General features: G+C 44.8%; 1 pseudogene across 1 annotated transcript in view; it reads left to right on the top strand.

Annotated features, from left to right (window-relative positions):
- Nucleotides 1-22,439, top strand: part of LOC143929909 (membrane-spanning 4-domains subfamily A member 4D-like) — a 103,918-nt pseudogene that overhangs the window by 56,861 nt on the left and 24,618 nt on the right. Inside the window, exons 2-4 of the transcript XR_013262641.1 lie at nucleotides 1,826-1,939; nucleotides 2,059-2,115; nucleotides 2,592-2,714. The product of XR_013262641.1 is annotated as a membrane-spanning 4-domains subfamily A member 4D-like (transcript). The remainder of the gene's footprint in view (nucleotides 1-1,825; nucleotides 1,940-2,058; nucleotides 2,116-2,591; nucleotides 2,715-22,439) is intronic.

A 22,439-nucleotide genomic window follows, 5' to 3' on the forward strand; every position in this document is an offset into this window, starting at 1 on the left:
TTAGACAGATTATTTCTCAGGCCTATAGTGTTAAAAGGAAAATCCCTCCTTTTCAAGTGAAAGCACACTCTACTAGAGCTGTAAGTGCTTCTTGAGCAGTGCATCACCAGGCCTCCCTGGCTCAGATCTGTAAGGCTGCAACTTGGTCATCAGTCCACACATTCACCAGATTCTATCAGGTAGATGTCAGAGGGCAAGAGGATATTGCCTTTGGGCGCAGTGTACTGCAGGCTGCAGTTTAGGTCCTCCGGCCCATGGCGGTCTATAATTATGATCTGTGTCTCCCTCCCCTCAAACTGAGCATTGCTTTGGGACATCCCACTATGTAATGAAGCTCCTGTGTCCCGTGATGTATGATCAAGAAAATGGGATTTTTATATACAGCTTACCTGTAAAATCCTTTTCTTGAGAGTACATCACGGGACACAGGTCTCCCGCCCCTCTTGGGTTTTTCGTGGTTTCCTATTGCTTTGCTACAAAACTGAGGTGCCTCCCATATGGGAGGGGTTATATAGGGGAGGAATTCTCCTTAATTGGGGTTAAACAGTGTCCAATCACCAGAGGTGCCTATATAACCTACTATGTAATGAAGCTCCTGTGTCCCGTGATGTACTCTCAAGAAAAGGATTTTACAGGTAAGCTGTATATAAAAATCCCATTTTTTTCCCCCCAAAAAAAGCTTTCTTTTGATAGTATGTGATCAGTACTGAGGTTTATTTTTTTATGCTATAAACAAAATGAAAATAACAATTTTGCAAAAAAAAAAAAGCACAGTTTTTACTTTCTGCTATAAAACATAAAAAAAAAAACATAAAAAATTCCCAATAAGCGTATATATTGGTTTACGTGAGCGTTATAGTGTCTACAAATTATGGTAGATATACAATGTTTTTTTTTTTTTAATTAATACTAGTAATGGCGACTATCAATAACTGATAGTGGGCCTGCAATATTGTGGTGAACAATCGGACACAGACACTTTTGACACTTTCTGAGAACCAGTGACACTAATACAGTGATTAGCTCTAAAAATATGCACGATCACTGTACTAATGACACTGACTGGGAAGGGGTTAAACATCTAGGGCGATCAAAGGGTCTATTGTGTGCCTAGCCAGTGTTTATGTTTACTATGTGTGTTGCTTTTACTAGGGGAAGTGATGAATTTGTGTCCATGCTGTGCAGGAACACATAATCCATCTCTTCCCCCCGTCAGAACAGAACTCTGCCTCATTTACATAGTGCCTGAGTCTCTCCCTGATGATCAGCAGGTGCCTGTGGACATTGCGTGCCTGGCACTTGCAGAGCGGGCAGCAAGCGGTTAATGCAGGAACAAGGTAGAATAAAAAAAAAATGATGTTGTGGGGTGAGATAACAGTTTACATTTGGGTGATACTAGAACTTACCCATTAACTTAAATAAAGATGAGCAAAAAAAGAACACTTAAACAAAATCCTTGTAACAGTAAGGAGCAAGCAGCCAATTTGTAGAATTTTATTAATGCTTCATTTTAATTAAGTTTCAATGAGTGTGAAATTAGCTATTTCACTAAGTTTTATCAGGAATATTTTTTGCTAGGCAAAATTAGTTAAAAAATGTTTGCCTTTAAAGCTAAAAGCACACATTAATTATGAAAGGAATCACAATCAGATTTATGTTAGGAAGCGAGCTGAAAGGAAACAGCAAAAGGTCATTTCAACAAAAGGGGGTTAACTGACTAAATACAGTATTTTTAACAAATATAGCTAGGACAAAGGACATCCATAAACTGGAGTCTGATGTTTATTGAGTGACCTAAAAACAAGAATTGTCTTTTTTTTTGTAGGTGGTGCTGTTTTTAGCAGCCGCATTCAATGTGACCATGGGAATTGTCATGATCATTTTCTTTATTTACAAACTTTCTATGGCAAGTGGAAATCCCTTTTGGGGTGCAGTGGCTGTAAGTACCACTTCAGTTTTATTCAAATGCTTTTATGTTTTTCAATGTTATACATTTTTTTTTTTTTTTTTTAAATAAATCTTTAACATTTTTATTACATGCATGTATTTATTTTGTAGTATATCATTACAGGAATTGTAACCCTTTCCGCTCACACTAAAGAATCAATTTGTCAGGTATGTACATTTTCAACAAACTTTTTTTTTTAACAAATTTACTAGGCCTTTTTATAAATAAAAAAACAAAATCAGCAATATTGATTTTTTTCTAGCACTGTCTCCTGCAGAAATTCTGTTCCACTGTTAGTCTTTTTTCCTGGTTGAATGATGGCCAGTCCTATTCAACCCACTTCCTGTGAGTCCAGGCTGGCGCAAACACAACTTTTGCTCACACCTTCGCCTGTTTTGCCCTTTCTTCAGCAAGAGATATTATATATGTATTTTTTTTTTCTCTCTTTTTTCCACTGGTAACTGTCCTGAATAACTCCATCATGAATTTTTGCTAGTTTAAAAAAAAATGCTTCTGTGTGTCCCTGGATAACTTAAAATAAATAAAGTGTTTTAACTGAAGAGTTACCAAAAAAAAAAATCACCAAATGGCCCTAATAAAAGTCTAAAGCCTAAAGTCCTAATTTACTTTTTTCTCTTTGTAGGTGAGATGTTCTCTTGCCATGAATGTTATAAGTGCTCTCATGAGTGGTGTTGGAATTATTCTCACCTGCCTGGATCTCAAAGCATTGACATCTCTGAGGTGCAAAGATTATTGCGCAGATATTGTGAGCATATCTTTGTAATCATTTAAAAAAGTTTTTGTCTTTGAAAAGGAAAAATGAGAAAGGGGGGTATAGCAGTAGCAGATCACGGTTTACGCAGAAAGAGGTATTTGTGCGTTTTAAAGAAAGTTTGGAGTTCAAGTGATACCTTTTTTATTGGCTAACATTCGTTATTAGGTGGATGCTTTTGGGACCTTCCTTGGGTTTCCGATTGTAGGCATTATGAGAGGAGAAGCAGCACAAAAAGTCAGTCAGTTGTGTTGTAGTTCAATGAACGTGCTGATAGGAGAGAGCAGAGTGACAGAGCTGAACTCTGGGTTCTGCTTCTTCTTTTACTATCTAGCTAGTTGTTGGGCATGGGAAAGAGTGCTGTAAGCCCCTGTACACACGGTCGGAGATTCTGCCAACCAAATCCGTCGGATTTAGTCCGACGGATTGTGTCCGAAACTGTTGCATACACACGGTCGGGCCAAGTTGTCGAAAAATCCGATCTTTCAGAACGCGATGACGTAATTTCGTTACGATGGGACTACATTCAGGCTAGTAGCCAATAGCTTTGATGTAGGAATTTGACCTGAGCATGCGTGGCACTTGGTCCGATGAAAATGCTCTACACATGATCGGATTAGGTCCGTCCGGCCCAGTTGGTCGGGAAATATTTCCAACATGTTGGAAAATTGGGTCGGACGGAGATTTGGACGGAATCAGTCCGATGCGTACCACACACAGTCGGATTATCCGACGACGCGGTCCGATAGGACACATTCCGACGGATTCTCCGACCGTGTGTACAAGGCTTAAGTGAAATGAAACTGCAGTGGAGAAAGACCAGATCCTTGACTGTAAGAATTGTGCTGTCTGCATAGCAGCGTAGATCTCAAACCTGGAAGGAATTGGAACCATTTGACAGCTTAACATTTTTAAAAAAAGGGTATCACCTAAACTTCAAACTTTCTGTATTATTGGATGACTAACTTTGTACAAGACTACTGCTTGTGTATTTTGGAATTTTCACATTTAAAGTGAACCCATTCTTTGGCTTGTACAAAGCAAAGGAACAAACTACCTATCTTAAACATTACTTTTCTTTTGTATTGAATTGAATGGTGTCAGGAGTTGTTGCCCTCTGTGTCCTTCTGGGACACAGCGAGGAATGAATGTAAAGGAATATCCCAAATTCTTAAATGTCACCAGAATAGAGGGGACATGCGCCACGCTAAAAGAAATTTCCTTCACTTCCGATGACGCCGCCCTTTGTGATGGCAACGTCAGAAGTGTGCAGCGATGCGCCGTACATACTGCACATGAGAATGGGTGGTGCATGCTGGTCGCTCAGCTGCACCAGAGCCCAGGAAGATAGTGCTTGTGGGCTTCACATGCCCACAAGCAAGATGGAAAGTGCCAAAAACAAGGAATATAACATATCTTGCTCAATTAAATCGGCAATTGGGCAACAATTAAAAAGAGAAACGTGAGTGCTAATAATACGTCTTTTAAAATGAAGATATTCATCCAAAAAAAAAAAACATTTTTCACAGTTGGAACTCCCCTTTAAAGTTTCCAAAAAGCCTAGCTACTGTATATCTATTTGAAAAAAAAAAATTCTACCCATCCTCCTAGCTAGCTGATTATTCATCGTTTTTTGTTTTTTTTTGTAATGTGCAGCGCCCTTCTATATCCACTTCGGACCCAGACCAATTCTGACATTTCTCTCCTACATGTAAAATTCCTATTTTTTTTGCTAGAAAATTACATAGAACCCCCAAACATTATATATGTTTTTTTAGCAAAGACCCTAGAGAATACAATGGCGGTCATTGCAACTTTTTATCTCGCACAGTATTTGCGCAGCAATTTTTCGAACGCGTTTTTTTCTGAAAAAAAACAGTTTCATGCTTAAAAAAAAAAACAGTAAAGTTAGCCCAATTTTTTTGCATAATGTGAAAGAGGAGGATACGCCGAGTAAATAGATACCCAACATGTCACGCTTCAAAATTGCACGCGCTCGTGGAATGGCGCCAAACTTTGGTATTTAAAAATCCCCATAGGCGACGCTTTAAATTTTTTTACTGGTTACATATTTTGGGTTACAGAGGAGATCTAGGGCTAGAATTATTGCTCTCGCTCTAACGTTCGCGGCGATACCTCACATGTGTGGTTTGAACACCGTTTTCATATGTGGGCGGGACTTACGTATGCGTTCGCTTCTGTGTGCGAGCTCACGGGGACAGGGGCGCTTTAAATTTTATTTTATTTTTTTATTGTTAATTTTATGTTTATTTTTTTAGTTTTACACTTAAAAAAAAAAAAAAAAAAAATTGATGACTTTTATTCCTATTACAAGGAATGTAAACATCCCTTGTAATAGGAATATGGCACGATCGGACCTATTTACAGTGAAATATGGGGTCAATAAGACCCCATATCTCACCTCTAGGCTGGGAAGAATAATAATAAAAAAAAAAAACGATCATGGCTTCCTAGCCAGATCGGCGCCGTTAATTTGAATACCGAGGCCGGGCGTGACGTCATAACATCGCACCCGGCCTCCGAACAATCATAGAGACTCCGGGGACAATCTAGTCTGCCGGAGATCTCTATGATCACTTGCTGGGGCCAGCGGATCCTGTGACCGACTCACCCATGGAAACCGCCCCTCCCGCCGCCCGTAAGAACGATCCAGCGGCGGAACAGCCGCTATGATCGTTCTTATGGTGTAGGGAATCTCCGGCTGAAAACGGCAATATCTGAATGATGTCTGTGGCCTCAGGCATCATTTAGATATAACCAGCGAAACCCAATAGACGTAGTACGGGTCTCAAGTGGATATGCACCTTACTTCTAAGGCTACCTACATTATAAATTAGGATGGTAGCCATTTTTGTAGAAGTCTACATTAAGCAGACAACAGAGCATTCTTCGAAATGTGATCTTCTCAGGGACTTCTGTCATCTACCTCAAATGACAGAGAATCAAATCCACAACCTGGACAGCCCTTTGCATGGGAGTACGGATTGGTAACCCTGTGTAAATGAAGCACACACGATCAAATTGTCTGGCGTACTTAGTCTTCCGAAACGCATTTCATCAGACAATTCGATCGTGTGTGGGCTTCAGTGGACTTTCTCAGCGTAAAGCCCGGCGGACTTAGAAAGTATTTTTGCAGTCCAATCTTTCCGGACTTGGGTTTCAGCGGACAATACGTTTGTCAGTATGCTAGTCCGGCGGACTAAGAATGAAGCAGGCTCAGAAGCAAGTACGAAGAGGAAGCTATTGGCTACTGGCTATTGAACTTCCTTTTTCTAGTCCTGTCGTATGTGCTGTACGTCATCGCGCTAGCAAACGCCGGACTTTCTGTGTGTCCATGTGTGGCCAAGTCCATTCAGTAGAAAGCCGTACTATCCGCCGGATTGTTTGCCGGACTAAGGACTAAGTACGGCGGACAATTCGATCGTGTGTACGCGGCATTAGGCTTCTCCATTGGAAGGCTGAAGATGACCCTTTCCACCGGAGGATGGATCGGTGTGAAGGTGGCCTTAAAATTCTGTAGTGTACTTTGTGATGTTATTATATTTAAAATGTTTTCCCTCATGTGCTGTCTCAGAATCAATTCTCTCCAAGACAGTCCACCATCAGAGTGATTCTTCTCACTTCCCGTCCACACAACAGTTGTCATTAGGACAGGCATGAGAATTTTTTCAAGACAGAAACAGCAATTAAAAAACACTAGTCAATGATTGTCTGGAGTTAAACATATAGATATGTTATATAGCATCCAGAAATCATTTAACACATGCATACTTTATATATACTATATTGTCAAAAGTATTGGGACACTTGCCTTTATATGCACATGAACTTTAATGGCTTTCCAGTCTTAGCCCTTGTACACACGGTCGGAGAATCTGTCGGAATGGGTCTTATCGGACTGTGTCGTCAGATAATCCGACTGTGTGTGGTATGCATCGGACTAATTCCGTCCGAATCTCTGTCCGACCCAATTTTCCAACATGTTGGAAATATTTCCCGACCAACTGGGCCGGACGGACCTAATCCGATCATGTGTAGAGCATTTTGATCGGACCAAGTGCCACGCATGCTCAGATTAAATTTCTACATCAAAGCTATTGGCTACTAGCTTGAATGTAGTCCCATCGTAACGAAATTACGTCATCACGTTCTGAAAGATCGGATTTTTCGCCAACTTGGCCCAACCGTGTGTATGCAACAGCTTCGGACACAATCCGTTGGACTAAATCCGACGGATTTGGTTGGCAAAATCTCTGACCGTGTGTACGTGGGCTAAGTCTGTAGGGTTCAATATTGAGTCGGCCCATCCTTTGCCACTCTAATGCCGCATACACACGACCAGACTTTTTGACATCAAAGGTCTGACGGAACGATTTCGGCGGACCATTCGATCATGTGTGCACTGCAGCGGACTTTTGATTCGCAAAAATCAGACTTTAGAAATGGATCATGTTTAAAATTTTTCCGCCAGACCCAGTTCCTATCGAGAAATCCGCTCGGACAAAAACCGACGCGAGGGCAGCTATTGGCTACTGGCTATGAACTTCCTTATTCTAGTCCGGTCGTACGTCATTACGTTCGAATCCGTCGAACTTTGGTGTGATTGTGTGTGGCCAAGTCCGTTCATTTGGAAAGTCCGTCGGACCTAGTCCCTCAAAGTCCGGTCGTGTGTACGCGGCATTACAGCTCATCTCTTTTGGGAAGGCTGTCCACATTTGTGAGGTCAGGCACTGATGTTGGATGAGAGAGCCTGGCTTGCAGTCTCTCTCTAATACATCCCAATCCCCCCAATGTTCTATAAAGTTAAGGTCAGGACAGCGCAGGCCAGTCAAGTTCCTCCAACCCAAACTCATTCATCCATGTCTTTATTGCCCTTTCTTTGTGCACTGGTAGAACAGGAAGGGGCCATCCCCTGAAATTGTCCAAAATGTGTGAGTATGCTGACGCCTTAAGAGTTCCCTTCACTGGTACTAAGGCGCCAAGCCCAACCCCTCAAAAACAACTTCACACCATAACCCCCCTCCACCAAACTCTGCACTTGGCACAATGCAGTTAGGCAAGTACTGTTATCCTGGTAATCACCAAACCCAGACATGTCCATCAGATTGCCAGACAGAGAAGCATGATTTGTCACTCCAGAGAACACATCTCCACTGTTTGGAGTTCCGTAGCTATTGACTCTGCTGACAGTTGGCGACTTTTGCGTACTGTGTGCTTCACCATGCGCTGACCCCGCTCTATAATTTTATGAGTTGCTGTTGTACCCAGCTGCTTCCACTTTGTTATTCCACGGTCAACTGTTAGTAGGATTATATTTATTAGCAAGGAAATTTCAGGGTTGGACAGGTGGCAACCTATCACGGTACCACACTTGAATTCATTGAGCTCCTGAGAGCAACCCATTCTTTCACAAATGTTTGAAGAAGCTGTCTGCATGCCTAGGTGCTTGGTTTTAAACACCTGTGGCCATGCAGGTGATTCCAATGATTTGGAGGGGTGTCCCAATACTTTGGGCTATATATAATTTTATGACAGGAGTTTTGGCTGTCTGCCAGATTTGCCTATTGTTATTTTCACTCAAAGAAATAGCCTGGGAAAGCTAGACCAATGGTGAAGTGTAAGACCTCATTCACATCTGGGTACTAATCTGTAATCACGTGTGAAGAGCTGTCAAACAGGGGTACTGATCAGTAATCCTGCAAAAAGGGCCATCTTCAATTGTCTAATGGTGAAGGTCAAAGACTTCATTCACATGGGGATATGGATCTGTACTTCTGTCTGAAGGGCCATTTTCAGCTGCCCAGTAGAGAAGTAAAAGGCCTCATTCACATGGGGGTACTGAACTGTACTGCTGTGCAAAGGGCTGTCTTCAGCTGCAGAATGAAGGAGTCAAAAGCCTCATTCACATAGGGTACCAATTCATACTACCGTGTGTAGGGCCATCTTCAGCTGCCCGCACAGATGTTCTGTGCAGGGGCATGCAGGCAGCCTCTTGAAATCAATGAGGTGGCCAGCTGCACAGATTTACAAGGTCATTCCAGAATGCACAGCCGCGTGGGTCAAATTAGGGTACAGACAGGCTGTGTGGATCAGGCCCCTTTTTATAATCTAATTGGCTGCTGGTTGGGTTTATTCCCAGGCCTGCAGCACATGTAAACAAAGGGGAGGGATGCATAAGACATCGGTGTACTTATTTAAAAAGGGTGATCTGGAGAAGAATGGCCCATTGTGACGATTCACAAATATCCAACTGCAGTAATGTGCATTTACAATATACATTCTTGCATGTATTTTAACCCCTTTCCTACTGGCGTATTGTAAAATGTTCAGAACATGCAGCACCACAATCGGAGATGAGGCGTGTCCCTCAGAACACATCTCATCCCTGATCAGGGTAAAGAGCCAATTGAAATGGTACTTTACCACGTGACTGACTATGTCCAATCACAGCCGGTCACATGCACTATCTTCATGCATGTTGCTCGTGGGTGCCCCAGGGGCGTGAACATCGGGCATGAAGTGTGTCACCGCTTACAGTGTACAAAACAACACAGATTGCCCCAGTAATAAAGAATACCTGTCTCCAGCCCACCAAAGTACCCGAGTACCTGTCTCCAGCCTATCAGAGTACCCGACCATCTGTCTCCAGCCCATCAGAATACCTGTCTCCAGCATATGCCTCATAGAATATACATTGGGGTGTTGCTTACCAAAATGGGGTCATTTTGTGGGCATTTCCACAGTCCTGGTAGTGATGGACGAACTTCCGATGGGACGTTTCGCGAACGCGGACCGCGAAGGCGGCCGATCGTTCGCGAACCGTAATGTTCGCGGTGGGCCCCATTGACTTCGATGGGAGGCGAACTTTGCAAACGTACAGGTCAAATTTGCAGCCACAAAATAATTAATAGCTGTGCAAACATAGTCCCACCACATGGCCAATGATATAACACATGTATGAGGTGAATCTGGGATCGACAACTACAAGCATTCTTTTTTTATATGTGAAATTGTTGTGACAATTCAGGACTGTGGAGCACATGAAGGCAATGGAGGAGAGGGAAGGTCAGGGTAGGCAAAGAAGAGGGTGCAGGAGATAATCACCAGCAGCGTGACATACAGCAATGACACCTGCACCGTGATAGAGAGCACTGACATCAGCAGCGTGACATAAAGCACTAACACCAGCACCGTGACATACAGCACTGACAGCAGCACTGTGATAGAGAGCACTGACATCAGCAGCGTGACATAAAGCACTGACACCAGCACCGTGATATACAGCATTGACACCTGCACTGTAAGCAGCCCCAGGAGGAAGTCAGCATAGAACAGGGATGGTGGGAGCCCCTCAAAATGAGCATAGCACAGGGATGGTGGGAGCCCCTCATAATATGCACAGCAGAGGTACAGCCCCAGGAGGATGTCAGCATAGCACAGGGATGGTGGGAGCCCCTCATAATAAGCAGCCCCAGGAGGAAGTCAGCACAGCACAGGGATGGTGGGAGCCCCTCATAATAAGCAGCCCCAGTAGAAATATGACACCGCTCAACCTCTTCATAGAGGAGGGTACGGGCATATAGTACGGTGTGCTTTTTTGGACAAGGAAGTGAGCCAAATGAAGAAAGAAGGTCTGTGTGCTCGATTAAAAAAATTGTTTATAGACATATACATGGTCTACTGGTCACATGTGTTGAATTCCTCCGAGATCCATGCCTCATTCATTTTTAGAAATGTGAGGTAGTTAACACTGTCGTGAGCTAGGCGAGTACGCTTATCGGTCACGATCCCCCCTGCTGCGCTGAACGTCCTTTCGGACAGGACACTGGACGAGGGGCAAGCCAACAGTTCGATTGCAAATTGAGCAATCTCTGGCCAGAGGTCAAGCCTGACCACCCAGTAGTCCAGGGGTTCATCACTACTCAGAGCGTCCACATCGGCCGTTAACCCGATGTAGTCAGACACCTGACGGTCTAGGCGTTCCCTGATGCTGGATCCGGATGACACCTGTCGATGGGTCGGCTGAAAGAATGACCTCATATCCGAAGTCACCAACACATCTTCAAACCGGCCTCTTCTTGCAGGCGCTGTTGGATTGGTACCCGCAACTCCTTCTCTGGGAGTGGGAATTGCTCCTCTGCCAGTGCACGCAAAAGCAGAATGCCGCATTTCTCGAAGCAAGGCCTGGAAGTGCTCCATTCTGACAGCCCTCTGTGACGGCGGTAACATTTCCGCCATTTTGTGTTTGTACCGGGGGTCTAAGTACGTTGCCACCCAGTACTGGTCCTTGACCCTTATGCTTTTTATACGGGGGTCCCTATTAAAACACTGGAGCATGAAGGCCCCCATTTGCACTAAACTGGAAGCGGTGTGGTGGCCTGGAGGAGAGGGAGGAGGATGGAGTAGGAGGAGGAGAAGAAGGGCCAGGCCTGCATGTAATCCATGGCGGTAAAACCAAATCTACACGGGTGCCACGGGTTACATGCTTGATGGCCGTCAGAAGGTTCACCCAGTGGGCAGTAAAAGTGATATACCTTCCCTGCCCGTGTTTGCTAGACCACGTGTCTGTGGTCAGATGTATCTTGGCACCGACACTGTGTGCCAGAGATACATTCACTTGCCGCTGAACATGGCCATATAGCTCTGGGATGCCCTTCTGTGAGAAATACTTCCTTCCTGGGACCTTCCATTGTGGTGTTCCAATGGCCACAAATTTGCGAAAGGCCTCCGAGTCCACCAGTTTATATGGCAGTAGTTTGCGGGCTATGAGTTCTGACAAGCCAGCCGTCAACCGTTGGGCAAGAGGGTTATCCGGTGTCATCATTTTTTTACGCTCGAACATTAGGCCCATGGAAGCCTGCCTTTTTGCAGAAAAACGTGAGCTTGGCGTGATGGAAGGTGGAGTGGAGGACAATTGTGAGGAGAGAGGAGAAGGAGAAGTAGAAGAGGAGGCTGGACGGTGAGAGCCTGGAGTGTGGCTTTGTGTGTTCCATTGCTCCCACTGGGCTCGGTGATGGCTGCTCATGTGCCTTCTTAAGGCGGTCGTCCCTAGCTGAGTGTTGGGCTTACCGTGACTAATGTGTTGACTGCAAAGATTGCAGATGGCAACGCTATTGTCAGCAGCGGACACGTTAAAAAAAGGCCCACACTGCGGAGCCATGTGCCGGTGTCCTGGGAGCGCCAGATGTGACCGTACATGGTCGATGACTCGCTCCTGATACATTTGCAGTCTGCTTTGCCCCTCCTGTGCAATGTAAGTTATTCCTGCTTCTCCTCCCTATCTGCTGGTCCATATCTCCCTCTGAACTCCCCTCCTCTTCCTCTCTTGTGGGCACCCACGTGACATCACTAGACACGTCATCGTCGACATCACCTTCCCCACCGCTATAAGTAGAGATCTCAGAGTAGGCAGCAACACCGGGGACCAGCCTCCTCCTTGGGCTGATCTGGGTACTGTCGTCAGACTGCTGAGTAGCGGTTGCTGCTACCTCCTTTTCCTGATCCAATACCAAGAGTGGCTGCGCATCAGAAATGTCTTGATATGGATCGGAAAATAATTCCTGTGACTCAAGCGGAAGGTATGTGGTGGTGGTGGTGTTGTTGGTGGTAGTGTCTTTGGGGGTGCACATAGCAGAGAGTGAAGAAGAGGGTGCAGATCGAGAGGATGAGGAGGGTGCAGAAGAGTAAGGCTGAGTGAGCCACTCAGCCAAGTCTGGTGCATGCTTTAAATGAATTGAACGCACCTTCTGCAACTTCCCACTTTGGCTCAAGCCTGTTGCTCCTGCCCTACCCCTACCACCCCTGCGGAAGGGCTTGCCTCTTCCTCTGCCTGTCATTTTTTAAATGACCCTGTGACAAAACTCTCAGTCCCTATACTGATGAAGGACTGCTGCAGTATAGGGCAGCGGTCAGCGGTAGTGCACCTCAACCCTATGTATTGTGGACCTATACCAGTCCTTACGGAATAGCAGACTGTACCTCACTCAACCCTATGTACTGTAGCACCCTAGACCAAGTTACCAGTCCTTATAAGAACCTTTGTGGAATAAGTAGGTTGTGAATGATTAGCAGACTGCAGCAGAAGGGCAGCAGTCAAGTATAATATTCTTTCTATATTTGGAAGAAAGAATATTATAGGTGTACAAATTTTGCCGCGAAACGACCGCCAGGCAAACCGTTCGGCCATCACTAAGTCCTGGTGCTTCAAATGTGTGATAGGCTATCAGGAAATTATATGTGTAATTTATTGGGCCTCTCTTTGTCAAAAACACACCCCTTTTTTAATAATCCTTTTTAATTATCACAAAGGATTTTCCTACAAAGAGAGCATACCGCTATACATGTTTAGAGTCATGTATGTTTAAACTCGTCTATGAATCATATAGGTTGCAAATGCCATTCAAGACCAGCATTCCTGGTCTGACAGCCGTCCATTGCACCATGTATGTCCAATCTCCATTGCAGGTACAATTAAATATAAACATGTAGACAAACAAAATCTTTATCCTATGGGGCAACATTCATATCTGTGCTACAACATCATTATTCACTGCACATATTTCAATTCCGTGATACCTCATATTAAATTATTAAGATTTTTATATATATATATATATATATATATATATATATATATATATATATATTATATATACACACACACATTATTGTTGATTCCATTCTTAACTTATTGTAAAAACAATCGCTGTTATGCTCAAATGTTATAAATAATTTTTCCAGAATTAACGTATCCCCGTCACTAAAAATTGTACAGCTATTTTAATATAAAACTCTATATAAAATATAATTTTATTTTTTATTTATTTTTAATGACCTGATTTTATTCCTAAGTATCACTGATAAAACAATTAATATCAAATTCTATATTCAAGCCTCGTGGCGCAAGTACGTCTACTAAATAAATCCACTTAGTTTCTTGTTTAGATTTCACAAACTCTATTAATGCCCCTCCAATGGGGCTGGCTGTTGGGTAAGCCTCCCCCACCAGGGGCAACCTCCCCGCATCTTTATTGCCAAGTTCCTAAATTTCAGGGACAGAGACACCATCCTCTGCCTCAGCAGGGAAAAGGGGAACATCCCTTTTGAAAACAAAACCGTAGCAATCTTCCCTGATTTTTCTTCTGAAGTTCAGAAAAAACGCAAAAGTTTTATGGAAGTGAAAAGACGCCTGCGAATCAAAAACATAAAGTATGCCATGCTATTTCCTGCTCGCCTACGTGTGGAAGGTACGGACCGGGCCCACTTTTTTTCACTTCCTGAGACAGCGCTGCCGTAGCAGAAGCGACGAGATGCCAACAGATGAGTATATATGTGCGAATCCGCCTGCCAATGCCGCCTGTTTTCTGGAAATACCCCTTCTTCTCCCACCTGATCAGCTTTGATTATGTATGTCTTTCTGGACTGGGACCCCATCTCCATGCACCCCCTGATTGAGTGTGCAACTGCACGTCTGCTCTCCTTACTATGCCCACTATTTTAAGGCCCAAATACTGAGGCACTGACTGTCACCATTTTGCCCCATCTGGTTTAAACAACCTCCTTTATATACACACAATGCTGGGCCAGCCGTGCAGCGACAGGGCGCCAAACTGCATATGTACATTGCTCACTGGGTATTACAGTCGCCCGTGAGGGTGGTGGCTGAGTCCCCACCCCATGTGTGCTGGAATACTTGACTCTGGACTGGCCTCCCACGCAGGATGGAGACAGGGCTGTTATGGTTACCCTGGCTGACATATCCGTTGGAAGGAGTGTCCTGCTCTATACGGGGGCCCTGTAATGTTTATCTGCATATTGCAGCTGACCATACCAATGTCTGTGTTGAAACGTTAACTTTGTTTTTCCCACTTATTATAGTGTACTTTTCTGCACCCTCCTGGCCGGCGGAGGGAAACAACTAATTAGCAAGCTCACCTTGCTTTGTGAGCACAGTCCTATAGTGTCACATAATACAGCGAAGTTTCGCCCAAAGTTTTACTATGCACCACTCGGGTTGGAACAACTGGCATAATACTTAGTTTTTTTTATCATGATACCTCCGCAGGTATTTTCTTACTGCACTGTTGTTCCTTCCCGAGTTGGAAAATGTTTGTGCCCTGTTGGCAGTTAGGGGTTAATGCCCGCACTAGTTGGGGTCAGTGCAGGGCGGGGAGGGGGGGATGTTCGGTTTTCATGGGTTAAAAAAGTTCTTTTTGAGTTTTTATCTGATTATTTGCTATGGTACAATGTGTGTCTGGCAGGGTGGGTGGGGCCCTCTCCCGTTTGGGGGGGGGGTGGATCCTGGCTGCTCCAACCTGGCGGGTTGGTCTGTCTCCTGGAGTCTCACCACTGATTAATATGCATCCATGGCCACACTGACATTTCTCACATGGAATGTGAGGGGAATGAGGGACCCTATTAAGCGGTCAGCCGTTTTTGGGCAGCTTAAAAAAAATTAAGGCAGATGTAGTGAAACCCATGCTGAAGGCCCCATGCTCAGAGCGCTTCAGCGCCCTTGGATAGGCTGGGGGTATCACTCCGTACATATTACCCATTCTAGGGGTTCTCCCTTCTGATTGCCAAACACACGCACTTTGAGCTCCAGGGTTCGGTCATTGACCCGCTGGGTAGATTTGTATTTATAAAAGCAAAGATACATGGGGATATGTTTCTTATAATGGCTTTTTATGTACCCCCACCATTCCAATTTGGTGTGCTGTCAGAGGGTTTTAATTATATGGCCCTTCATCCCGCTGCTTCAGTGGTGTGGATGGGGGACTTTAATAATATGCTAGACAGATCCCTGGATAGGATGGTGGACCCCTCCCGGGCCACCCCGGGCCCCTCACTGACCAGGTTCGCCAGACCTCTCCACGATTTCCACCTGGTGGACTCGTGGAGAACCAGGCACCCAATGCAGCGTGTTTTCACATGCTTTTCTGCTAATCACCACTCTATGTCCCGAAAAGACCTCATACTCTTCTCCAAATCACTCCTACCCAGACTCACAGACGTGGGCCTACTTCCTAAATCGCTCTCTTACCACTATCCATACTGGACAACGCTCTCCTTACGACACCCTCACCCTTTGACAACTTGGCGCCTCAACCCCTTCTGGTTGACTCTCCTCCCCGAAGACAGTAACCTGGAATCGGGCTGGAGGGCATTTTTTGAGACCAATGAGGGGTCGGCTCGACCACATGTAGTCTGGGAGGCATTTAAACTACATGCAAGAATGACCTTACAGACTCAAATTAACAACGCGGTCCTCTGTGGCAAATATAGCTGAGGCAACACATATTCTCCAGACAGTGGAACAGGACTTTATAAATGACCCCTCGGCAGAAAAGGCAGGTAGCCTTAGACTCAGCTCCAGAACGCTAGACCAATTGCTCTATGAAAAATCCAAACAGAAACTGTTCTTTCTTAGACAGAGGTCATTTGAACATGGTGAACGAGCGGGAAAACTGTTGGCTTATCTTGTTCATGGTGAGGAGAGACCCCCCCGTGGTGATCTCCCTCCGCTCGTCACAGGATGTACTTGAGACTGATCCCGTACAGGTCACGCAGATGTTTTGTGACTTCTTTGCCTCTCTCTACACCTCTAATGCCTCAAATGACCCCTCCCAGATGGAATCTTTCTTGAGGAGACTGCATTTCCCCCAACTGACTGAGGAACAGATCGTAGGACTGTAAGCACCTCTGACACTGGACGAAATAGCATCAGCTATTGCTGCGTTCCCATCGTCCAAAGCCCCAGGCTCAGATGGCCTACCGATAAAATTCTACTCTACCTACATTGAGCTGCTGGCCCCTAGGCTACTGGCAATCTATAACTCTATATTCAAAAACTCCGAACTTCCAGTGACCATGACAGAGTCCACCATAGTGTTAATCCCTAAACCTGGGAAGGACCCGCACCTCCCGGAATCTTATCGCCCTATTTCTTTGCTGCAGGTGGATGTCAAGATACTTGCTAAGGTTCTTGCCGTCCGCCTTAATAAGGTGATCCTCTCGTTGATCCATGCGGATCAAGCAGGATTCATGCCTGGTAGAAACATGTCATTTAACCTCCGGAGGCTATTTATTAACCTCCAGACATCCCACGATGACGCCGGCACTAGGATAATAGTCGCCTTGGACACCACCAAAGCGTTTGATTCTGTTGAGTGGCGGTACCTATGGACCTGCCTGGCCCAGTTTGGTATAGTGCCTAAATTTATTAAGTGGATCCAGTTGCTCTATCAGAATCCGGTGGCCAAGGTCTTGGCAAATGGCAGATCCTCAGAGCAGTTCCCCCTCTCTAGGGGTACTAGACAAGGGTGCCCTTTGTCGCCTTTGCTGTATGCACTGGCGGCGGAGCCGTTATCTATGGCAATACGTGAGCACGTGGGAATAGTGGGTTTGTGCAGGGATGGGATTACGGAGAAGATCAACACCTATGCTGATGATACTCTACTCTACCTAAACGATTCAGATCAATCACTCCCCCTTGCTTTGGCACTGAAAAAAGAGTTTGGCACGTTTTCTGGTCTTAAAATTAACTGGGACAAGTCCCAGATTTTACCTCTGGACAGTTTTCCACCTCCCAGAGACAGGGCCCTGCTTCCTCTACAGAGGGTGGACACCATTAACTATCTTGGAATCAGGACAACCAGAACCCCGGCGGATTATATTAAACTTAACATAACTCCTCTAATTGACATGATTAAACAGAAGACGCAGCTATGGGCATGCCTCCCACTGGGGGTAACGGGTCGTACAAATCTGATTAAGATGGTCCTTCTTCCAAAAATTTTGTACATGCTTTGGAACTCCCCCATCTACCTGGTCCTCAAACATTTTAAGGTAATGAAAGCTCTCTTGAAACCCTTTGTGTGGGGTAATAGCAGGCACAAACTCATATGGCAAAAACTAAAACAGCCCACAGACCTAACGGGACTGGCAATGCCGGACTTTAATTTATATTATTTGGCATCTCAGCTGTCGCAAATGTTTCATATAGACAAAACAGACAAAGACAGGTTTTTACATTTTTTATGCCCGACATGGACCAGGCCAACTTGTGACCCGATGGTGGCGATTGTCGGGGGAGCGGAAAGGGAGGGGAGAAAGGCGCCTATCACATCTCTTCTATACCAGTATAGGAAGGTGTGGCATATTGCCTCTGTGAAATTGTGCCTTCCACCCCTGCATGAATACACCCTCATATGGCATAATTGGAATATCCCAGAATTTAGACGGATCGTGGATAGCGGAGTGTGGTGCGGGAGGGGCAATTTTTATTTGTCCCACATGCTTTCTGGTGGCAAACTAAAATCCTTTCCTGCCCTACAGACGGAATATGAGCTCCCGAATCACTTTTACTATAGATACCTACAGCTTCGTCATGCCTACCGTGCCCAATTTCCCCTAGATGATCTATCTTCACCCCTCAACCCACTGATGGCAGCTATAAAAAACCCAGACCCCAAAAAATTAATTTCACAGTTTTATGCTATGTTATCACTTCCTTCCATGACCGTGGCTGCCTATACACTTAAAAATAGATGGGTGGGGGAGTTGGGGCCTATTACAGATGATGAATGGAGTGATGCATTGGAGACCTGTAAACTAGTTTTTTTTTTTTTTTCCCACAAAATTTTTATTAAGATAATGTAAACATACAAGAGAATACAGGCAAACGAAAAGGTATCACATCAATATAGTCATGACACAGTAAGTATTCAAGGCATAGTTGAACATAGATAGGACATTGTAGCTGGTGACAGGACTTAACCAATTTCCAAATATGTAAAATACAATAACGATAATCTTAAATAATTGTATAGTATGTTCAAAAAGAAAAAGAAAGAAGAAAAAAAAAGAAGGGGGCCTAAAGGATGACACGACAAGGTAGAAGGGTATTCTAAAGCATCTGAACCGTATAGTGGGAGGATAGTCAATGTAATAATATACGTTGTGGGGGATAGGGGGGGTAGCAAAGTTAGGGGAGAAGGGGGATAATGAGAAAGGAATAGTCTAGGGTATGGGAGACATTTAGCCAGATTGTGAGGAGTAAGCGTCTGTAAGTTTGAAACGACGCCAGTCATGCCAGGTTGCTGAAAATTTGGTAACTGTGTCGTTGGAGATACTAATTAACTCTTCAAAGGTTTCGGTATAGTTCAATCTACGGAACCATTCAGCTAAAGTTGGTACTGAAGAGGATCGCCAATGACATGGGATGCAGTGTTGAGCAGTATTGATCATAATCATATTGAGGGATTTAAAGTAGCGTCTTTTGGGGATTTTGGTGTAGTGAAGTAGATAGGAGGCTGGGGAGAACTCATTACTTTGGGAAGTTACTGCAAGTATGGTGTCGTGGACCGACCTCCAAAAATTTTGGAGTGAGGGACACGACCACCAAATGTGGAGCATGGTGCCCTCAGCCATACCACAGCGCCAGCATAAATTTGAGATGGCATCTGAGAATTTGTGAAGCAGAGAAGGGGTTCTGTACCATTTGGAGAGGATTTTGTATCCTCCTTCTTGAACCGCTACATTGAGGGAACCTTTGTGTATATATGTACATATGGTTTCCCAATCCGAGTCAGAAAGTTTGATAGCTAGATCTTGCTCCCATGAGGAATAGGGCTTGCTGGAGAACGCTGATTTGTCCCTGAAGAGAAATGTATAAAGGATGGAGATGAGGTGTCTTTGTGGTTCATGTTGTGTGCATAGTTCTTCTATAGTATTCAAGTCTCTTGTCCAATGGTCTGTAGTGTGTCGGCTTACCAGGAAGTGGTGAAGTTGTCTATACGTCCAGTCGGAGATGTGGGTAGGGGGAGACGTGGTATTCAGGTCAGCCAGAGATCTGAAAGTCCTTCTCCTGTTGAAAAATTGTCTAGCAGTGAGTTCCTTGTGAGGCCAGGTGCTAGCCAGAAAGTTGGGACTCACTCCAGGTGGGAAGTCGGGGTTGTCCCTCAGTGGAGTAAGTGGGCTCAACCACGGGTGTGGATATATTGTCTTTAATGTGTTGTGGATAACAGACAGTGTGGGCCCAATTAACGGGTGTTGCTTGTGTTGTATCGGTATATGGCGTGGATGTATCCAGGGTAATAACCTTAGAGATTGTGTAGAGATGGAGTGCTCTAGTGGTACCCAGTCCTTAACGTTTTGGTGGACATTCCAGTCCACAATCCTAGCTAAGTGTGTGGCCCAGTAATATCGACGTAGGTCAGGAAGAGCAATTCCTCCTTTAGTTTTCGGAAGGGTAAGACGCGTGAATTGTATTCTTGGCTTTCTGTGTTGCCAGATGAAGGAGGAACAGGCTTGTCGGAAAGGGTGGAAAAAAGACGACGGGATGCTGATCGGAATCAATTGTAATAAGTAAAGGAAACGTGGTAAAATTGTCATTTTAAGGAGTGCGGCTCTACCACAGCAGGAAACGTTTAGAGATCTCCAATTTTTAAGGTCTGTTTTGGTCTTTTGCAATGCTGGGAGAAAGTTTTCTTTAAAAAGATTTAAGAGGGACGTCGGTATTTTAATTCCAAGATAAGTGATTGAATGTTTGGCCCAATTGAAGGGAAAATTTGCTTGACATTGCTCTACCATCTCTGCGGGGAGGGTTACATTCAGGGCAATAGATTTGGAATAATTTATTTTAAGATTTGAGATGGATTGGAACAGCTCTAAGTCGGAAAGAAGATTGGGGATAGAGATATGCGGGTTGGTTAAGAAGAGGAGGATGTCATCCGCAAAAGCGGCTATTTTATAGGTGCGTGTTTTGATGGTTATGCCATTGATGTCCGGATTAAGTTTTAGTTTATTGAGAAGGGGCTTGATAGTGAGGACAAAGAGTAGGGGTGAGAGGGGGCAGCCCTGCCTGGTACCATTATGGAGCCTGAAGGCGTTCGACAGGTGGCCATTGACCCGTACCCTAGCGGTCGGCATGGAGTACAGAGCTCGAATGTAAGGCCGCGTACACACGCGGGGACTGTTCGGCCAACTTTGTCCGCTGAACAGTGTTTCGGCGGACAGTCCGCCCGTGTGTGGGCTTTCAGCGGACAGTTTCAGCGAACAGTCCGCTGAACAAGGTTTTTCGGAAATTCCGAAAAACTGTCCGCTGAAACTTTGTTTCAGCGAACAGTCCCCTCGTGTGTAGGCTTGTTCGTCAAACTAAGTTCCGCGCATGCTCAGAAAGGATTTACACGCCGAAAGTTATAATGCAGTGTATAGGACGTCGTATTTTTCATCCCGTCGTACGTGCCGTTCACGTCATCGCGCACGATTTCAGCAAACTGTTCGTTCATCGTGTGTGGCCATGTCCGTCCATGCTAATTTTGAGCGGACTGTTTGCTGAAACTGTTTGACGGACAAAGTTGGGCGAACAGTCCCCGCGTGTGTACGCGGCCTTAGATAAAAACAGATCCGGCAAACCTATTGCTTTGAGGACCGAGTCCATGTAGTCCCAGGCCACTCTGTCAAACGCCTTCTCGGCATCCAGAGAAAGAAAAAACCCTTGTTTGTTGGCGGAGGTCAACCAATGGTGGATGTTTAGTGCTTTAATGGTATTGTCTCTACCTTCTCGTCCCGGAATAAATCCCACCTGATCCAAGGAGATCAAGGACGGGAGAAGCGGCAATAAGCGGTTCGCAAGGATTTTAGCATAGATCTTGACATCCACATTAATGAGCGATATGGGGCGATAATTCGTTACTAGAGAGGGGTCTTTGTCCTCCTTCGGTATTACCGAAATGTGGGCTTCAAGCATTTGAGGGGGGGCTTGAGAAGTAGAAGCAAAGGATCTAAAAGCTAAGAGAAAGCGGGGTTTAAGTATGTCTGGAAACGTTTTGTAATATATCAAAGGGAGGCCGTCGGGGCCTGGTGCCTTCCCGACCTTCATATCTTTTACTGCCTTGTCGAATTCTTCTTCAGATAAGGGGATATTTAGCTTTTGGGCAGTTTCCTGGGAAATAGGGTTCGGGCCAAAGTTGGAGAGGAATTCTCTAATTAAACGCTGTCTCGTATCCAGACTACTAGGCTTGGTGGGTCTAGATGGAATGTTGTATAACGTTTGGTAGTATTCTTCAAATTTTTGGGCTATAGCTTCATTTGAGGTGTGAACCTTACCATGTTTGTCATTGACCTGATGTACAGTTGTGCTATGTTTCTTGCTTTGGACTGCCCTAGCCAGGAGAGAGCCAACTTTATTACCCTTTTCATAAAAGAGTTTATTCCTTAAGACATATTGTCTCTTAGTTTTCAGGTTAAGTTCTTCCAACAGCTGTTTCCTGGCCTGGGTCAAAGCTTGGTAGGTCTGTAGAGCAAGAGTCTGTTTGTGTGTGGCTTCCAGCGCACGTATTTGGGACATAAGTTTTGCTATTTTGTTCTGGTGTTCTTTTTTAAAGAGTGAGGATAATTTGATAAATTCCCCTCTAATGACAGCTTTATGAGCTTCCCATTGTACTAGGGTGGGGGTGTCGGGGGTGTCATTGATTCTGAAATAGTCTGTAAGACAAGTGCCGAGTCTGGCTACATTAGTTGGATCTTTGAGCAGAGAGGGATTAAGTCTCCACGTTTTAGACTTGGTAACCGACTCGGGAAATTCTAGAAGAACGGTGATTGGGTGGTGGTCGGAGAATGTCATAGGTTCTATCGTGGTCTTAGTTAAAAGTGGGATGTCAGGTTGTGAAATAAAGAAATAGTCAATTCGGGAAT

Source organism: Lithobates pipiens, unplaced genomic scaffold (assembly GCF_037356315.1).
Source record: "Lithobates pipiens isolate NorthernLeopardFrog02 unplaced genomic scaffold, aLitPip1_a1.2 Scaffold_25, whole genome shotgun sequence".
NCBI lineage: Eukaryota > Metazoa > Chordata > Amphibia > Anura > Ranidae > Lithobates > Lithobates pipiens.